The sequence below is a fragment of the Macaca mulatta genome, chromosome 8 (genome assembly GCF_049350105.2).
Source record: "Macaca mulatta isolate MMU2019108-1 chromosome 8, T2T-MMU8v2.0, whole genome shotgun sequence".
Classification (NCBI taxonomy): domain Eukaryota; kingdom Metazoa; phylum Chordata; class Mammalia; order Primates; family Cercopithecidae; genus Macaca; species Macaca mulatta.
Window position 1 is genome coordinate 103,565,273 of NC_133413.1, and position 19,415 is coordinate 103,584,687.

General features: G+C 38.9%; 1 long non-coding RNA gene across 1 annotated transcript in view; it reads right to left on the reverse strand.

The window, feature by feature from the left end:
* Nucleotides 1–17,054, reverse strand: part of LINC02906 (long intergenic non-protein coding RNA 2906) — a 34,465-nt gene extending 17,411 nt beyond the window's left edge. The window contains exon 1 of the long non-coding RNA XR_013396841.1: nucleotides 16,935–17,054. This is a non-coding gene — a long non-coding RNA (long intergenic non-protein coding RNA 2906). The remainder of the gene's footprint in view (nucleotides 1–16,934) is intronic.
* Between the last annotated feature and the right edge of the window lie 2,361 nt (nucleotides 17,055–19,415).

Sequence of the window (19,415 nt, forward strand, 5' to 3'; positions counted from 1 at the left end):
CTGTTACTCCATTTTTCAGTTTAAACATTTTCTTCTGATTTATCTGGTAGTTCACCAATCCTCTCTTCTGTGGCATGAAATGTGTTATTAAATCCATCAACTGAGTTCTTTATTTCGGTCATTTTAATTTTCTAAAATTCTCTAGTTCTTTTTTAAAACTTATATATCCTTTTATTATAGTTTCTAGCTCTCAATTTTTTACTTTAACTTCTCCGAGCTTCAGATTTTCTATCTTTGCTTAAATATTAGACTAACTATTAAACCAAACTTTGAAAATATTTACTCCAGGTTTTCAAGTAGTCCTCACTAGAACAGTTGGTTTGAATTAACTAGAACCCCTCATTATTAGAATCAGAAGTCAGCCATCCTTAAACTTCTTATCTTTTCACATTTGCCATCTTTTAGACACATTCCTGCCATTCTGGACCTTAAATACGGCTAGGAAAATATGGTGCATGGTCATTAAGCATTAAGACCCGGCGTGGTGGCTCATGCCTGTAATCTTAGCATTTTGGGAGGGCGAGGTAGGCGGATCACCTGAGGTCAGGAGTCTGAGACCAGCCTGGCCACCACAGTGAAACCCTGTCTCTACTAGAAATACAAAAAATTTAGCCAGGCATGGTGGTGGACGACTGTAATCCCAGCTGCTACTCAGGAGGCTAAGGCAGGAGAACCGCTTGAACCTGGGAGGCAGAGGTTGCAGTGAGCCAAGGCCGCGGCATTGCACTCCAGCCTGGGCCACAAGAGCGAAACTCCGTCTCAAAAAAAAAAAAAAAAAAAAAAAAAAAAAAGCAGTTACAGGGCAATATAAGACAATCAGTCATTAAATGAAAGATATAGACTTTTAAGTGCTTTGGAAGTCAAGAAAAGGTGATAGATGTATATAGCTGAGAGGATGTATAGGGCTTAGGAAAGCACACAGCAGAGAAGGAGGCCAGAGGCCATCTGAGTTGAGAAGGCTGGATGAGGGTATATAGGAAGCCCAGGCCAAAAAGTGCAGTGAGCATGGATAGTTGCTGGACTGGTAGAGAAGGGAAATATGATTTGGAGTTGAAGACACCACTTTAAGGAAAACCTTAAAAATTAAATGGAGGTGTTTTGGGTTTTACTTTGAAAACAACGCCAGGCTGTGAGATGTTTTTAACACGATTAAGCAAGTCTGGGTTACATGCTTGCCCCTGAAGCTGAATGGGGCACTGGAATCAGATGTCCTGAGAGTGGAAAAGGGCCAAAATTGTCAGATTCACCAAATGAAGATACGAGTTGCCCAGTTAAACTTTAATTCAGATAAACAATTAATAATGTGTTAGTATAAGTATGTCCTCTGCAATATTTGGGACGTATTTACATTAACATATTATCTATTAATTTTCTGAACTCAGATTTAACTAGGAGTCCTATATTTTATCTGCAATTCTAAAGTGGGTCCTTCTGTTAAGGAAAATTGGGATGCTATCATACAAAGGGGAATAGATGCTCAGCAAACTAAAATGCAAAAATGCAAATATCTGCCAAGAGTAGACTGGGGAAGAAGCTAATAAATCTCTGTCCTTTTGAAACTCTACCATCTGAGGTATTGAAGACCCTCTTCAGTATAAACAAATAACATGCTGACAACATGCCAATTTGCAATCCTAATTTTTAAAACATTTGGAGAGAACATGAATTATTCCAAAATTTGTCGAGACAATTTGTTCACTTACGAAGTTACTTTCTTCTTCCCTAATTATTAAACAGCTTTATTTCCATAAACCTGACTGCTCCAGGAGGTTTTAATGAAAATAAGTGGAACAATCTTCAAAATGTCCATCTAATGAAAGAAATAATTCACTGAAGTATTAAAGAATCAGAATTGTGTCACCACTCAAAGATTCCTCAGGAGGAAGTTAGAAGAAAATCTGATTATTATGATATCTTTTATCCAGATCTGATTCCTGATCTACAAAACAAAATTTTGTTTGGGCCATTCACATAGTTCAACTTGCAAAAGTAAATTTCAAATCCACATAATGATTGGAAAAATAGAAGTTTCACAAGTTTTGTGACTATAGCACACTTGCAAAAATATTCCACAACAAAGATATTTTGCAGAGGGACAAAATATGTCAAGTGAAATAAACTAAGTAACAAATATGTGCCCTGCGAGGGGATATATATATAAATTCATATAGGAAATGTTTATTCCTACTCATGCCCTGTAGGAATATAAACATGATTTTAAAGAGAGGTAATTTTACAAATTATAAATCATCCATTGCTGGCCCGAGCCAAAAAAAACAAAATGCATTTTAACCAGACCCCACCCCGAGTCACCCCGGCCCTGTTCCCAACATACATCTATACCTGTCCAAGCTGCGGTGTGCCCCTCAGGCATCGATAGAAATAGCTAAGGGGAATGAAGCAGATGCCCCTCACCATATCAGGGCATCTATTTTTACCCTAAAGGAGTAACCATGCTATTTGTGGCTGCTAGTTTACCATATATCATCCTCCCCCTCTTTGCCTCTCTTTCTCTTTCTTGCTTCTCACACCTGTGTTTGTGAAACAACCTTAAGATCTTTTTACAAAAGCAAAGCATAGCAGCTGGGGGTTGTTTGTTTCACATACCTTCTGGCAACTGCTGCTCCGCAAATGTCCAATTCGCACTTCCGTCCTGCCTGTCCACAGGGAATATTCTGCTATTCCTTGCCTTATCTGTGGACATTTCTTTGCTGCATGTGGGTGTATGTATGGAGGTGGAAAGGCAGATGATGTGCTCTTTGCATTCCGAGTTCAGCCATATCATCTGTGATAGACAACTTTCAGTGGTTCAGTGAACCCCCACCAAGCTTTCTAGCAAGAGAATAGATAGGTACAGATTAGAAACAGTCATTTGCTACAAGGAAACAACCAACATCTTATTTGCATCTGTACATGTCAACAATGCAATTAGGACAAACTTTTGAGAGAATTAGATTGAAGTGGTAATTAAAGAATTGTGTTGTGAATTTTAATGTGATTGTTGAGAGGTAAATTATTTGGTATTGTATTCATCCACCTTAGAAAAAATGCCATGGAACCTTTAAATGAAAAGTGTCTGAAAATATCACCAGTGCTAGGGATCTGATGAAGGCAGAAACTGCTTATTTAAGATTCAAATAGCTCACAGGCTCATTATATTAAACTTCACCACAATGGTGAGTCTTCTTACGGTGTTGGGGTACAGGATACATGACAGAATTTTTCCTCATGTATTGAAATTGTAGTTTAGGCCCCCAAAGCTGAGGTCATTAGGAAAAAGTACTTCTACATTCTAAACAGCAGTACTAGGTAGCCCATGCTCATTTACTAAAAGTTAACAGAACTTGTATTGAATGATCAGTGTTCGTCTTCCCTATTACCCATCTCCATTTAAAGAAAGTGAAAACAGCCATTGAATTTGGGCATTATGGACCTAACGGCTGTGTCATTTCCCCCTTATTCTAGCCAAACTAGAAGGAGTTAAGAGAACTGCCTTAAGACTGGCAGGATCTGCCGGGCGCGGTGGCTCACGCCTGTAATCCCAGCACTTTGGGAGGCCGAGGCGGGCGGATCACAAGGTCAGGAGATCGAGACCACGGTGAAACCCCGTCTCTACTAAAAATACAAAAAATTAGCCGGGCGCGGTTGTGGGCGCCTGTAGTCCCAGCTACTCGGGAGGCTGAGGCAGGAGAATGGCGTGAACCCGGGAGGCGGAGCTTGCAGTGAGCCGAGATCGCGCCACTGCACTCCAGCCTGGGCGACAGAGCGAGACTCCGTCTCAAAAAAAAAAAAAAAAAAAAAAAAAAAAGACGGGCAGGATCTACATGAGGGGAGACAGGAAACCCCTTGCCTGGCTGAGCCCTGCAGTTGCCACCATGAGCCAGGAAATACATTTGGTGAGTGATATGTGCCCCCAAGTGCAGAGACGGGTGCTTGTTTTTGACCTGGTGAGCTCAGAAGGCCCGAGACTGGCTGAAGTTACCTATGCATGAAAGCAAGGGCTGCCGCAGGGAGAATCTTGCACTTGTGCCAGCTGGCTTGGTGGAGTGTGCCTGTCACGGGGGCTCAGGTGCTTGTGATTGGACTCTGCACAAAAGGGAAGCCAGTAGGGATTAACAGATATCAACAAGAGGTTAAAAAATGAGGGATGCCAAAGCTCAGCCAGAGAACGCATCACCCATATCAGGGCATAACGTGGTAAGGAGATTCCTATGTGTTTTAAGAGTGTCTGGGATTTGTTTTACTCAGACATGGTAAGACACAAAGACATGTAAATTGCTCTTATGAAGAAAAAGGTTTATTATACTCACAGTTCCCTAGGAACAGGGAGCATAACCACTACATGGCAGGGAGGGTTGGTGGGGTGCACATGGGGAAGCACCAGGGTTAGTTAGAAGGCAGAGGGAGCTGGAGGAAATTCAAGCAAAAGCCTTTATTGTAATTTCCATGGAAAGGAACACAAAGCAGGGTAAGCAGGACTGACTAGTTTAAATAATTTCAGAGGGCTCTGGAGTGTCGGGGCTCTCCCTAGTTGTCTGGTACCTGGCCTTGGTGTGAGTAGGGCAGATGGATAGTGGTCTGGGTTGTGAGAGTCCCATAAAGGAAATGATTGGGTGTGGGCTCTGGATTAAGCAGTTTGCATGTTTCTAAGCCAGGGAGTTGCTTATCATCTCTAGGAATTGGCTAACTATGTAAGGGAAGGTCTCTCCACTTTCAGGAAGGCCCCAGATATCAATCAGAATACAGAAAATGAAAGACATGGATAATACATTGTGGATGCCCTCCAAAGAATCCATGTCTGAGCTCCAAAAAAACAAAAAAACAAAAAGCTGGTATTTTGATGCCTGCCACAATGGGAGTAACGATAGAGAACCAGTGTTAACCAAGAAGATAATTAAAGCAGCACCAGAGACTAAACCCTAGAGGGACACATTCTTCCTCAAATCATTCTCTTGATGGAGGAAAGATAACTAGAGTGGCAGATATACAGCCAACCGCTGTAAGGGGAAGTGGGGACTCTGCTTAAGAAACTGCATTTGAAACAGTAATTTTCAAAATTACTTAGGCTGTTTATTTAAAATCCTATGTACACCTTTCCAACCCTTACTCTACGTGTTTAGTTTATTTAAAGGCTCATTGAGAATTATCTATCATTCCAATTTTCCCAGTTTTCTACTTTTTAATTCTTTTTATATAAGTTGGATGTATCTTGCAAAAACATTTTCCTTTGATAATGATATGAAAATGGTGCCTTTGTTCCTGAGCCTTTACCTATCTAGATATATTTCTGTTGTCTTCACAAGCAAAAATTTCTCTGAGTTTTTAATTTAAATCAGAGCTGTTAATATGACTATGGGCATGGCTACATTTTTTCTGGAATTTGATTTTGCAGAGATGAAGTACTGGAGACTATTTCTAATGTTTAATTGTGTTTTAGATGATCTGCTTTTCTAACTTGATTCATGTAGAGTTTTTTCTCTTTTTTAAAATTAAAAAAAATTCCCATCTGTATCTTGAAGTGAATCAATGTTTATTTTTGGGGCTGATACACGATGGCATGTTTAGATCATCTGGCTCATATTTTCTTTGTCAGGCAAATTTTCTTCTATCATAATTTTGATTGTTTCTTCTGTTTCCTCTGGTTTTTAATTAGAAAATTCTGGTATTCTTAAACCTCTCTGTCTTCCATGTCTACTTTCCTATCTTGTAATTTTTTAGTCTTTATCAGTTAGGAATGTGTTCAGACATTAATAACAGAATATATAGCAAAAGAGTGGATTAAACAAATAGGGCTGTATATTTCACACACCAAGAAGTCCGGCGACTGGCAGGTTATGACCAGTGAAGCTGATAGACGCAGGAGGCAAAGAAGCAGGGGTCCCTAGAGAGTCTCCAACCCACCCCAAGTGTTTACATCAGATGTTTTTGTGAAAATGAGGAAACTTCCCAGAGCCTTCTCTGGGCATGTGTGCAACGGACTGGGGATCCACCTGCACACTGGGAAAATAGGGTGGAGCCATTGAGAATTCACACCTTATGCAGTGGGGAGGAGTCTGGCCTCTTAGTATTCAATCTGTGAGGTAGGAGCCTGTTGGCAGGACCCTCTCTTTTTTACTGAGAGCTTTCTTTTAATAAATTCCACTCTCTTCACCTTTCAGTATGTCCGCGTGCCTAATTTTTCCTGGTTGTTAGACAAGAACCCAGATTTTAGCTGAACTAAAGAGCAAAAAATCCTGCATCACAATGACTATAAAATAACATCAGTATGTTAGGCTCATTCTATCTCTTTGCTCTGCCAGCCTTAGCATGCTGACTTGTGGCCTCTTGGTTTTAAAATGGTTGCTGTAACTACAGGTATGGTAACTGTGTTCCAAATAGGAAATGGGGTGGGGAGAGCAAAAAAGTGAAGCAGGCCTTCTCCCAGAGAGGTTCTGCCTTTTTATTTGTCATGGAGGTAGTCTAGGAACCAATTTTGTGCCTCATTGGCCAGAACTGGTCACATGCCACCCCCAGCTGGTCAGTGGTTGGGAAAGGGGGTGAAGGATGGGGTTGGTCAGCCAGCCAAAAGTGCCTGCTTGCAGTGTCTACCTGTTCCTCATCATCATCCTGGAAGAGGCTTTCAAGTTGATTTGTTACATAAATGAGACAGTTTTCTAAGATCAATTCTGCTCATTTGCGTTTCCAATATGGATTTTAATTCTGTGATTTTTTCTTTTTGGTTTCCATGGTTTTTAATTTTTATTTTATTATTATAATTACTTTGTTATTTCAAGCATCTGCCTTTTAAAGTTTCATTCTGCATGTCAGCCTAACTTTTACAATCTAATTCTGATCTCTCCTTATGATTTTTTGTTATTTTATTTTATTTTATTTTTTGTTTGAGACGAAGTCTCACTCTGTCGCCCAGGCTGCAGTGCAGTGGTCGGATCTGGATCTCAGCTCACTGCAAGCTCCGCCTCCCGGGTTCACGCCATTCTCCTGCCTCAGCCTCCGGAGTAGCTGGGACTACAGGCATCCGCCACCTCGCTCGGCTAGTTTTTTGTATTTTTTAGTAGAGACGAGGTTTCACCGTGTTAGCCAGGATGGTCTCAATCTCCTGACCTCGTGATCCGCCCGCCTCGGCCTCCCAAAGTGCTGGGATTACAGGCTTGAGCCACTGCGCCCGGCCGATTTTTTGTTATTTTTCTATAGAGACCTTGAATTTGTCTGTCTTGTTGAAAACAAGAAGTCTATTTTTTATTTCCTGTAACAAACCATTTAAATGACGTAATTTCCTCTGAGACTTTGATATAATAATACTTCATTTTACTCAAGTCAAAATCTTTTTTTCCCCAAAGGTCTCATGTTATTGATTTGTATTTATTTTTAATTCCTCCTTGATTTAGGATGACTCTACACATATAAACCCATGTATACTTTGTATTTGCCTTTGCCTGTGTTCGTAACATCCACTTTTAGGTTCTCAGACCCATTCTCACGTCTCGTGCTGTGAATGAATTGATGATTTATTTTTCCATGCCCCAATCCAATTTCCACTGTTGATTAGCATTTCCCTGTTGGTCTGAGGTAGGAACATCTATATCTCGGCTTCTCAGTTTTCAAGTGTGAGAAGAGTTTATGTTCAATACAAGCAATTAGAGCAATGCCTGAAACATGCTTAGGTCTCAATACATATTACATCACCATCATCGTCATTATCATTATGATTAGAGGAAAGATAAATTTTAACCCAATAATCATACACATTGATATAAAATCTCACAGTGAGGGCCGGGCACGGTGGCTCAAGCCTGTAATCCCAGCACTTTGGGAGGCCGAGGTGGGTGGGTCACGAGGTCAGGAGACAGAGACCATTCTGGCTAACATGGTGAAACCCTATCTCTACTTAAAAAAAACACACAAAAAATTAGCCGGGCATGTTGGTGGGCGCCTGTAGTCCCAGCTACTCGGGAGTCTGAGGCAGGAGAATGGCGTGAACCCGGGAGGCGGAGCTTGCAGGAAGCAGAGATCGTACCACTGCCCTCCAGCCCGGGCGACAGAGCAAGACTCCGCCTCAAAAAAAAAAAAAAAAAAGAGACGAACACCATTTCATGAGAGCACAGAACAGAGGAACTCGATCTATCCAGGGCCAAACCAGGAGAAAGAGGCTATGGCTGTGTCACAGAAGACTCCACTGAGGAAGTCATACTTGAGCTGAGATGAGAAAGATAACGTGTCAATTGTGAATATTTTGTTTGCCAGTGGGTTTCTAACAGACTTAAATGAAAGGGCACTGCTTGATTCAAGAAATTGAAAAGCAAGGTCAGTCTTCAGGCATGGCTAGATCCAGGTAAGTTGCCTCTCCATCTCCTGACTCTACTATCCTCTGTGTTGGCTTAATTCTCTGAAACACTCTTCACAATTCTCGGAAAGGCCAAAATCAGCTCCAGTCTCACTTCCTGCCAGGTTTGCTACCCTAAGAAGAAGAAGGCTTCTCATTCCCAGTGATTCCAACCTAAGTCCTAGAAATAAGTCCTGCTTACTTAGATGGGTCACATGACCCTCTCTAAGTGAATTGCTGACACCAGAGGAATGGAATGCCTTTAATGAACAGGTCTAGGCCCTGTGTCCTTACCTGGAATGAGAACTGATTGAGGGGGAGAAAAGGCAGAGAAGGTACTACCGAAAAGGTGACCTGGATTCTGGACAGGCAAAACAATAGCCTATAGTGTACACAGGAATGAAAACTTCATCAGAATAGCAAATAACAGGGTCCAGTCTTCATTTTCCTCCTGACTGTCTGTATCTCTCGCTGCCTTCAGTGCCTTAAGTATATTGCCTATTGAGGAATGTGATCTTTGAGTGGCTGTATAAAAAGAAGCACCATATCTGGTCACTGAACACCCTGGAGCAAATACAGTGCTTATAATTTGTGGATACCCTGTATCACGAAGACAGTCAAACAGTGGGGAGAAGCCCTTCCTTCCATTGTACCTGCTCAGCTACCTGGTTCTATTTCAGAGAGTAAAGTATCCAAAGGACACTGATTAGGTTCAGAAAGTCAGCTCAAACAGACTTGAAAAGTGAAAGAGAAACTAATTAACTCTGTAACTAAAAAAATTCCTCCCAGACTCCAATAAATCGCTGACTGTAAGCTTCAGTTTCTAATGTTATAAGATTTCATTGTTTTTGTACTATCATGAATTTTTAAATTGAGCGTTACGAGAGGCATTTTTCAGGAACTGGATATAATAGCCTGAAACCATTTTATCCCTGATGGTCGCACAAGATCTAGTAGCTAATTAGTCAACTCTCGGTGACCAACTGAGTGTAGGGGGTCACTGAAGTGGTGTTTGCTTCTGAACTAGCACAATGCTAGCAAGACTGCTGCTTCACCTGGATTGGGTGGAGGGAGAGTCAATCATTGGATCAACAGCTAGAGTAAATCAAGGCTTTTAATGCCTCCCTCACTCTAAAATTCTGTATCTCCATTATCCTATATTTAAGAGTATTTATAAAACAGTGACCAAGTAATTCAGCCTGTGGATAAATTATTTGATTTTCATTGTGACATTCTTTCTCCAGCTTGCCACTTCATTGATATGAAGGAAGAATAATTCACAAGACAAAACAGTACTTTACGTGGCAAATTATTATGCAAACTGTTAGGAAAAGAAACTCAAGACAAATTAAAATTAACAGAGTTTAATTGAGCAAAAACTAGTAACAAATCAGGCAGCCCCTAGAACCAAAATAAATTCAGAGTAGCTCTGGGGCTACCACATGGTCCAATAACAATTAAGACAGAAGAAGGAAAGTGAAGTACAGCAAACAAAAGTGAGGTGTACAACTTAGTGCTTGCCTTATGTGAACACAGTTGGAACAGTTGACTGCCTGTGATTGGCTGAGACTCTGCTACTTGTTACAAAACCAGGTAATAGTCTGTTTATACATCCAGTTAGGTCACAGTTCACTATGTGAGAAGAAACCTTTAGGCCAAATTTCAAATATGTAAGGAGGCAGCTTTAGGCTAAACTTAACAAGACAACGAAAAATAAACTCTAAAATTTCTGTGAGTCACTGCAATTGCCAATTCTTCCAGAAGGCATTCCACCCAAGCTGGCTCATTTAAAACACAGAGAACTTGTTGGAAGATAGGTGGTGCAAAGCCCAAGGAACTGCTGAAGAGGCTGCATCGAAGATCCAGCATCCACAGTGTACATCATGGAATCCAGACTGTGCCAATTGACAGCAATAGAGAGGCCTCAGGGTAGGTATTAATGGTGAATGACCATGTACATATTAGATCCAAGTGTCAGATCTCCATGAGGAGCAATGTGGAAGTACCTTGCAAAAGGCAAATCTCTCTAAACGATTTATTATTGTATCTGCGGCATCTACCCAGTGGAGGAATCTGTCCTCTTTTCATTTGCTCTTGGTGGAAGCAGCAGTAATAGCCTATGTTATCTTTTCTGTCCATCATGAGTTATAAAAGTACATTAGTAATGCAAACAAAGGAGGCACACTAACACTTAGCTACCAGGAATAGGGATGAATACCTACTGTGTGCCAGGTCCTGGCCAAAAGAGTATACATGATTATGCATTTAACAGTCACCAAAAATATTTTTGACAAATACCATGACACCTACTCATAAAGAAAAAAAAAAACCTAAAAGCTCAGAGCATATTGTTAATTTGCTCTAAATAACATAGTAAGCAGGTAGCAAGTATGAAAGGAAGGGGTATTGTTCATCTGAGAACAGTGGAAAAATAAAAGCATTATTAAAAAAACAGAACCAAGGAAACCAAGAACAAACATGGTTTAAAGTATGACTATGACACAGATTTAATGAGAAACTCACAGTGAACTAGAAGATTGCAGATTTACCCAGGTTTTAAAAATAATTTTTAATCAATTTATTTATTTATACTTTTGATATTGACTCTACATCATGTAACCCTGAACGTGGATGAGGAAAACAACAGGAATGTCACAAGGCCCAAGTGTCGTTGTTGCTGAGTGTGGATATCACAGCTCCGTACGTGGCTACAGAGACACTGCGTGTTCTCATATGTAACCCTATCAGACTACATTTTGTTTATCAATAGCAATATTCATGCTTCTAAAACATCACATGCCCACTCTGCCCAAGGAGCAAATATCTGATCCAGAACTTAATGCAATAATTACTGAATCAGATATCCCTGGGAAGCAATTATTTTTAAATACCCATAGCTATTTTGATTACATGGACATTTAAGTTCTTTCTTTGCCACATTTGTCTTCAAAAGAGAGATGGTAGAATCAAAAGAAAAATGTAATATTGGTGGCATGAAAGTGTAAGAGAGATTTAGCACTTCAGGAAATAGAGTGAGACCAGAATTATTTTAGCATCTTAGTCTTACCTGGAAGATATAGAAAGATGCCACCATCGTTGTGTTAACAACTGAACAGATGCCCCTTTTCCCCCACTTATCTTTTTCTTTGTCATGGGAAAGTGGTTTTACAAATTGCAAATATTATCAACATTGCTTGGACTTGTACTAGTCAGAAAACCTCACAGTGTCCCAATGTTTTTCTTTTTTCTTTTTTTTTCTACCTATAATATGAGTTTAATAGTGCTTTGTGATCTACAATCCCAGGGAATAACTTTTTGCATTATTCTAAACAGCAAACAATGATGAAAAAATAGTTGAAAAGCTACACAAATTAGGTTTCCCATCTAATGTCTATTACAAAATTCTGTAACAGGTTTTTAATTCTTGAAACCCAATCTGGGAATCCCCACAGGATCCCCCACATCAATATACCAGGCTTTCTCTACACAGTCACGTGCCCCACAACAACATTTTGGTCAAGGACGGACCACATATATGGCAGTAGTCTCCTAAGATTATAATGGAGCTGAAATTTCCTCTTGCCTAGTGATGTCACAGTTGTCATCACATAGCAGCACAATACATTATTACAAAAACCTATGATAAAAAAAAGAAACAGATCAAGCAAACCACCATGGACGTATTTTTGAAAAGAGTGACACCTCCTCAAAAAGAGCCTCAGGCAGGTCCTTCAGGAGTTTCTCCAGAAGAAGGCCTTGTTATCATAGGAGATGACAGCTCCATGCATGTTATTGCCCCTGAAGACCTTCCAGTGGGACAAGATGTGGAGGTGGAAGACAGTGATATTGGTGATCCTGATTCTAATGTGTGTGTGTCAGTGTTAACTTTTAACAAAAGAAAGTTTAAAATTTTAAGAAAAAAATTAAAAATAGAACAAAGTTTATAGAATAAGGATATGAAGAATGGAAGTATTTGCAGCTGTACAACACGTGTTTTAAGCTGTTATTACAAAAGAGTCAAAAAGTTTTTTAAAATTTAAGTTTATGAAGTTAAAAAGTTAAGCTAAGGTTAATTTATTATTGAAGAGATAATTTTTTTGATTTTTTTTTTTTTTTTTTTTTTTTTGAGACGCAGTCTTCGCCTGTCTCCAGGCTGGAGTGCAGTGGCGCGATCCCGGTTCACTGCAACCTCCACCTCCTGGGTTCAAGAGATTCCTTTGCCTTAGCCTCCCTAGAAGCTGGGACTACAGGTGTGCCACCACGCCCAGCTACTTTTTGTATTTTTGGTAGAGATGGGGTTTCACCATGTCGGCCAGGATAGTCTTGATCTCTTGACCTCATGATCTGCTCACCTCGGCCTCCCAAAGTGCTGGGATTACAGGCATGAGCCACCACATCCAGTCTTTAAAAATAAATTTAGTGTTGCCTAAGTGTATAGTGTCTACCAAGTCTACAGTAATGTATAGTTATGTCCTAGGCTTTCACAGTCACTCACCAACAGCAACTTTCAGTCCTGCAAGCTCCATTCATAGTAAGTGCTCTGTACAGGTGTACCATATTTTTATCTTCACTATCCTAATTTTACTTTACCTTTTCTATGTTTAGGTATGCTTAGTACACATTTGCTTCCCATTGTGTTACAATTGCCTACAGTATTCAGCACAGCAACATGCTATACCAGTTTGTAACCTAGGAGCCATAGGCCATACCATGTAGCCTAGGAGTGTAGTAGCCTATACCATGAAGGTTTGTAAGTACACTCCATGATGTCGGCACAACTACAAAATCGCCTAATGATGCATTTCTCAGAATGTGTCCCCATAATTAAGCAATATATGACTGTATGTCTTATTTTTTCTTCTTCCTTCTTTTCAATTACACTTCATTTCTCATCACTTCCTTTGTCCCTCAATATAGCTTTCATATTTCTATCTCTCTGCTTTCACACTATTTTCCCTCCCTTTTATTCTTCCACCATTCACCCTTCACTGCTACTCTAGCGAACAAACCATTACATGTAATTTACATGTAATTTATCAATATTTAAAATACTGGCTTTATTTATGAATAAGCATCTGGTTCTTATTTTTATTTAATATTAAATGACTTGTAAATCTTGTATTCTCTACAGAACAAAATGAAAAAACCCAATACCAACTACAATTTTCTCTCCATGTGAAATTTCCCACTTTTACTTTTGATTCTTTGTGCTTAGATATTAAGAATATTTCAATTTGCACCATAATTTAAATTATACTGTAAGTCACCATGTAATGAAACTCTTGGTAACATAAATTAGTGAAGTATTTATTTAATGTGTGTATTGAGATTTAACAATACTTGATGCATTAATTTCTACAGGATTCTTTCCTTCCCTGCTGGATGCAGAACAGCAGAGAAGGAAGCAGAGAAGATTTCTAAATTAGTTTCTCAACTGAATCCTTCACTGTACGACTAAGTACATTGCTTCTTACCAAAAAATTAAAGGTTAATTTTTCAAAATATGGTAAAATTTAAACTCATATTTTAATTTAAAAATTCTATTAAATGCATTTTATATGCTATTAAATAATTATCAGTCTGGTTTTTGCTTTTGAAGTAATATATATTGCTATAATAAATATTTTATATCTAGAAACTGATGTATATCTACACACACATATATGTGTGTATGCATATATACATATATATTTCTAGATATATATAAATCTAGAAAGTCATGTATATGTACAGATTTAAAACATCATGTGGTATTTCATATTAAGTAAAAACTAATCTTTAATATTTTACAATAGTAATTTTGGGATATATTCACATACTCATGACTAATATAATTTTTTATTACAAACTAGTCATTAAAATTATATATCTTATACATTTTGACATTTATCGTAATCCTATTTTATGCAAAACACAGTTTGAGAAGTACTGTTAAAGAATTATTACTTTTTACTTCCAGTATTTCATGCTAACTCATGAGCTAAATCAAATCGTTAGTTAATTCAGGTGTATAAAATTTGATAAGAGTGAGTCCCACTTTGGGCAGTAAATTCCCACATGTGACGTACCCTTTGGAAATCCTGGCTCACAGCCTCCTCACTCCGTGTAGATTGTGTGGTCTGGAGTTTTAGTATTCCAGCCTTCAGTAGATCCAAGGGTGTGCTTCCTTCTCTGCTGTTCTCCATCCAGCAGGGAAGGAAGGAATCTTGTAGAAATGACAGTGTCTGCCCTCCTGCAACTGGTTCCTGACTGCCTACATGCCTGTGGGAGCTGTTTCCACAGCCAGCTTTGTCACTTTCTTCCTTATTCTGCTCCCTTCCGCATTTCTTCCATTGTGTCCCTTTTCTGTTACCAACAACTGTGTAACTTAGATAGGTCCATAACCTGCTCCAGCTTCATTCATCCCCCACCTAACTGTCTATAGTAACTGTGGGAGTTAACACAAATGGGAAGTGAAGGACATGCCAGTTACTGAGTGAGTGCTTCATAAATCTATGAGGTAGGCACTTTTGGTATTCTTTTATAAATAATAACACTAATACTTAGGATGGCCTAAAGTCATATGGATTCAGCCCAAAAAACAAGATTTCTAAATTAGTTTCTTAACTGAATCCTTCACTGTACAACTAAGTACATTGCTTCTTACCAAAAAGAATGTTTGTGATAATAATAATTTGAGTAGAACAATGGTTGTGAAAGGCCTTCGAATACTGTAAAATGTTCTATCAATGCAGAGTAGAAGAAAATGCTAATTTATAGCTTTCAAGCCCTTTTATATCACCTTATATAACTTACTGTCAGGAAAATATGCTGATTGTTCTAATAATTGGTTAATTGAGAGCATTCTGTATAAACCACACATGGGCTATCAATTTCAAAGAGTTACCAAAAAAGTTTATTCCATCTCAGGGCTATTTTAATATGGTTTTCTCTGTCTTCGGTGGGCAAAGAAGACCTTACAGGAATATCATGAGCTTGGAATCTGCCTAACTATATTATTGTACAATAAGCACACATTAATTAAGCAGTACCAATAATCAACATGAAAGAATAAAAACAAGCTTTTACTATTAAGGCATTACTTATTGATTTTTATAAACACCAAAATAATATCCCTCCTAGGCCCATTAAACAGGTAATAATAACCATTCATTTAATTAATACTGACTCACAGTGAAAATTTTAGAGTACTTGTAACACCCACATTAATATCAAGAAGGTTCATTAGGACTAATACTACAATAAATATAAAATGAATTAGTAATGATTACACCATTATTTTAAAGCATTCCTATTTGTACATTTGTATTTACTTTAATCACCATCACTCTAAATGGCAATGAACAAAAGCCAGGCTGGGTATATTTATGTAGAAATAACGAGGCATATAAATGCAACTCAGTGAAAGACATGCACATCTTATCTGCACGTGTTCATCAACACACCCATTTGTGTGGAAGGTTACTAAAAAGACATACTCTTTGTAACATTTGTGAGGGAAATTAAAATCATCCTGCAATTTGTCCTCCTCTCTGGTTTGAAATTGTTCCTTCTGAATATCTACATTCTGATTCAAGATGCTAGTAGAGTGCCTAGCACATAGTAGGAAGACCATAAATATTTGTTAAATAATGTCCATGCCTCCATGTTACATTCTCGTCTGGGAGGACTACTGGCTACACTTGAGTATGTTTAATTTTAACTTTGATTTCAAAGAATCTGTTGATGATTGTCTACATTTACAATCAATGTTGGACAGATTTTATTTACTAGGGGGCAAAAGGGAAAAGGAGAGAAACCTCTATTTCTGCCAGCTAACCAAAGTGGGGCAAAGAATGTAATAAATAACTCTTGCTTTCAGAATGGGTCAGTAGGGAGGAAAATTAAAAGAAAAAGCTACAAAGGTCTATTTTACATTCTCTCTTCCCATTCTTTTTTTCACAGAGTCTCGCTCTGCCACCTAGGCTGGAGTGCAGTGGCGCGATCTCGGTTCACCGTAAGCTCCGCCTCCCGGGTTCACGCCATTCTCCTGCCTCAGCCTCCCAAGTATCTGGGACTGCACCTGCCACCACACCTGGCTAATTTTTTGTATTTTTTGTAGGGACGGAGTTTCACCGTGTTAGCCAGGATGATCTTGATCTCCTGACCTTGTGATCCACCGGCCTCGGCCTCCCAAAGTGCTAGGACTACAGGCATGAGCCACCACGTCTGGCCCTTTCTTCCCATTCTTTATGGCTCAATCTTTCAGGATGTCAGGAAGCTGATTGTTTCAATAAACGAAACTCTGATAAAAGAAGGCAAAGAGGAAAAGAGACAACAAAACTCTCCTCTCTTCCTTTTATACCCTTGCTAATGACAAACATTTCCATATGGGCTCTTACAGAATCTTAAGTCCTGATTACATTTGAGTTAGAGCTGAATGGACAACATAGTTAAATTGCTATTATTTTAAAAAGTTACTTGTATTTGCTCTTAAGTACTGGGTAGTCAGAAACCGGCCATTTTATGAATATTGACAACGTGATAAAGGGACAGTTCCTCCAAAATAATGTCACAGAGTCCTGAGCATCTTGGAGGGGAAAATATGGGTGTTTTTGGTGGGTAGAAAACATACTTCTCTTTGGAGATCTGGTTCTCTTTGGAGTTCGCATGCTGCTGGATGAATACTGTCAAAATCCTGGCCCATGCTTGCTTGCCCTCTAAATCCTCTGCCCTAGCTTCTTGTTGCTTTGATTTTATGTTCTCTCTACTCACATGACTATTTGTCCAGCAGAGAAGCTAAGGATTTGCTAACAGTGAAGAAAAAGATTCTGTGTTTCACCACACTGCAAGCCTTGAAACCACAGAAGCAGTGAGCAAGCTAACATTTATTCTAAAGATAAACATGAAATCCAGGTAAAGAAACAAAGCACAATTTATTATCCTATTGATCACTAAGAGACTAATGTCTTTTCCTTTCCTAAAGACATTTATCCAATAAGCTTTGTACACACCACAGCAACAATCTGTAACCCATTACAGAAGTGTCACTAACACAGCGTTAATTACCACAGTATGTGACTTGGAAATGGTATCTTGAGTAAAGTGGAATATTTGGTCCACAACCCAGCATAAAACCACATCAGAGTCTTTTGTCTCCAGCTTGAGGCCATTCTCCACCTCTGGGTCAGGAAATAGGATTTTCTAAGGAGTGAAGAAGTAGCTTCCTGATGTTTCTTCCTCTCCATTCTCAGTTTATACCTCCAGGTCAACACTCTCATCTGATCTCAGAAGAATGCATCATTTTTTGAGGACCTACTTTGTGCTAGGAACTTTATGTAAATTTGTTCTTTTAGTCTTTATCACTCTATAATATGTTAGTATACTCATTTATAGGTATAATTCTATGTATATAACTCAATACACGGATAATACAAAGAGAACTTTTAAATTGGTATGCCCACCTCACCAAAGCTCTTTTTATGTAATCATGAAGCTTCATAACTAAAGGAAGTTCACAAACTGAAGACTAAAGATTGAATAACACAGGTAATAAATAACACACATCATTACCGCTAATTGCACAGAGCCACCTTTGCAGCCACTCCTGTGGGAGGTTATTTGTAATTACATTGTATGCGAGACCTGCATGTGAAGTGGATAGACTTCTTCTCACCATCCTTGTCAAAAATATTTTCTTTAACACCAGGTCTAAATGCAGACTATTTTATTTTTCTCTAGTACCTAGAGAAGTTTTAAGGCTTTTGCTCTAGTACGTGAGAACACAAGTCTTTCTCTCTCATTTTAGATGAAGCTATTACCTCTCTTCAATTTGCATGTTAGCTTTTAAGAGCACTCTTGGAAATCATAAAAGTACCCAGGCACTCTGCCACCATCTACTTTGGTCTGTAGCATGATGGAAAGGAGGGTGAGAATAAGGAAAGTGGATAGATGAGAATCAAAATAGATGATGCTCTATTCTAAATAAATTCGGGACAGAGAATGTAAGAAGAAATTTTTAAAAGTGAAAGGTTAATAATGATAATAATAATATCTAATCTGTCAGAGTTTACTATGCAGATGCAGTGGGAATGAGTTATACACATTATTCATTTAAATCCTCAGGATAATCCCTTCATTTATGTACTATGATGATCCCCAAATTGCTAATGAGACAGCTGAGGTTTAAACAAGTTAGTATCTAACCCAAACTAGCTAGTAGATGACAAAGTCTGGATTCCAACCCAGAATGCTTGCACCTCTAATCATCATGTGTCAGGAAGCAGCAATTACTTCATGGAAGAGCAAATACGAGCCTGTGTTGCTAAGGCCAATGGCATACTATGGAATTAGGAGCCAGTATTCGCGAAGGGGCCTATCCAGGCAACTGTCCCATTTGTTGTTTTTGCAGGCATGTTGGTTGTCTCTTCCTCTCTCTCTCAGGTTAAATATTCGTATTAATGGAGAAAGAATGGGCTAGACAACAAACAGTTTTGGAACAAAAGAAAAATTTAGCCAACTTCTTATCAAACTATAGCATGCATACAGAAAAGCAAAGAATAGATGTTTAGTTCAATGAGTTTTCACAAAATGAACATACCCCTGCATAACAACTCCCGTGTAATACCAGAGAGATCAAGAAACAAAACTAGTCCTCCAGCAGTCACTCTCATCCCAATCACGAATGCCCTTAAGGTGTAACCACTAATCTGATTTTAAAACTGTGGATTAGTTTTGCTATTTTTAGACTTTATGTAAATAGAATTACATGTTATAAATATTTTATGTTGGCCAGGCGTGATGGCTCACACCTGTAATGCCAGCACTTTGGGAGGCCAAGTCGGGTGGATCACCTGAAGTCAGGAGTTTGGGACCAGCCTGGCCAACATTGAGAAATCCTGTCTCTACTAAAAATACAAAAATTAGCTGCATGTGGTGGAGCATGCCTGTAATCCCAGCTACTCAGGAGGTTGAGGCAGGAGAATCACTTGAACCCAGGAAGCGGAGGTTTCGGTGAGCTGAGATTGTGCCATTGCACTTCAGCCTGGGCAACAAAAGTCAAACTCCGTCTCAAAAAAAAAAATTATGTTTCATTCCTTTTATTTAGCATTTTGTC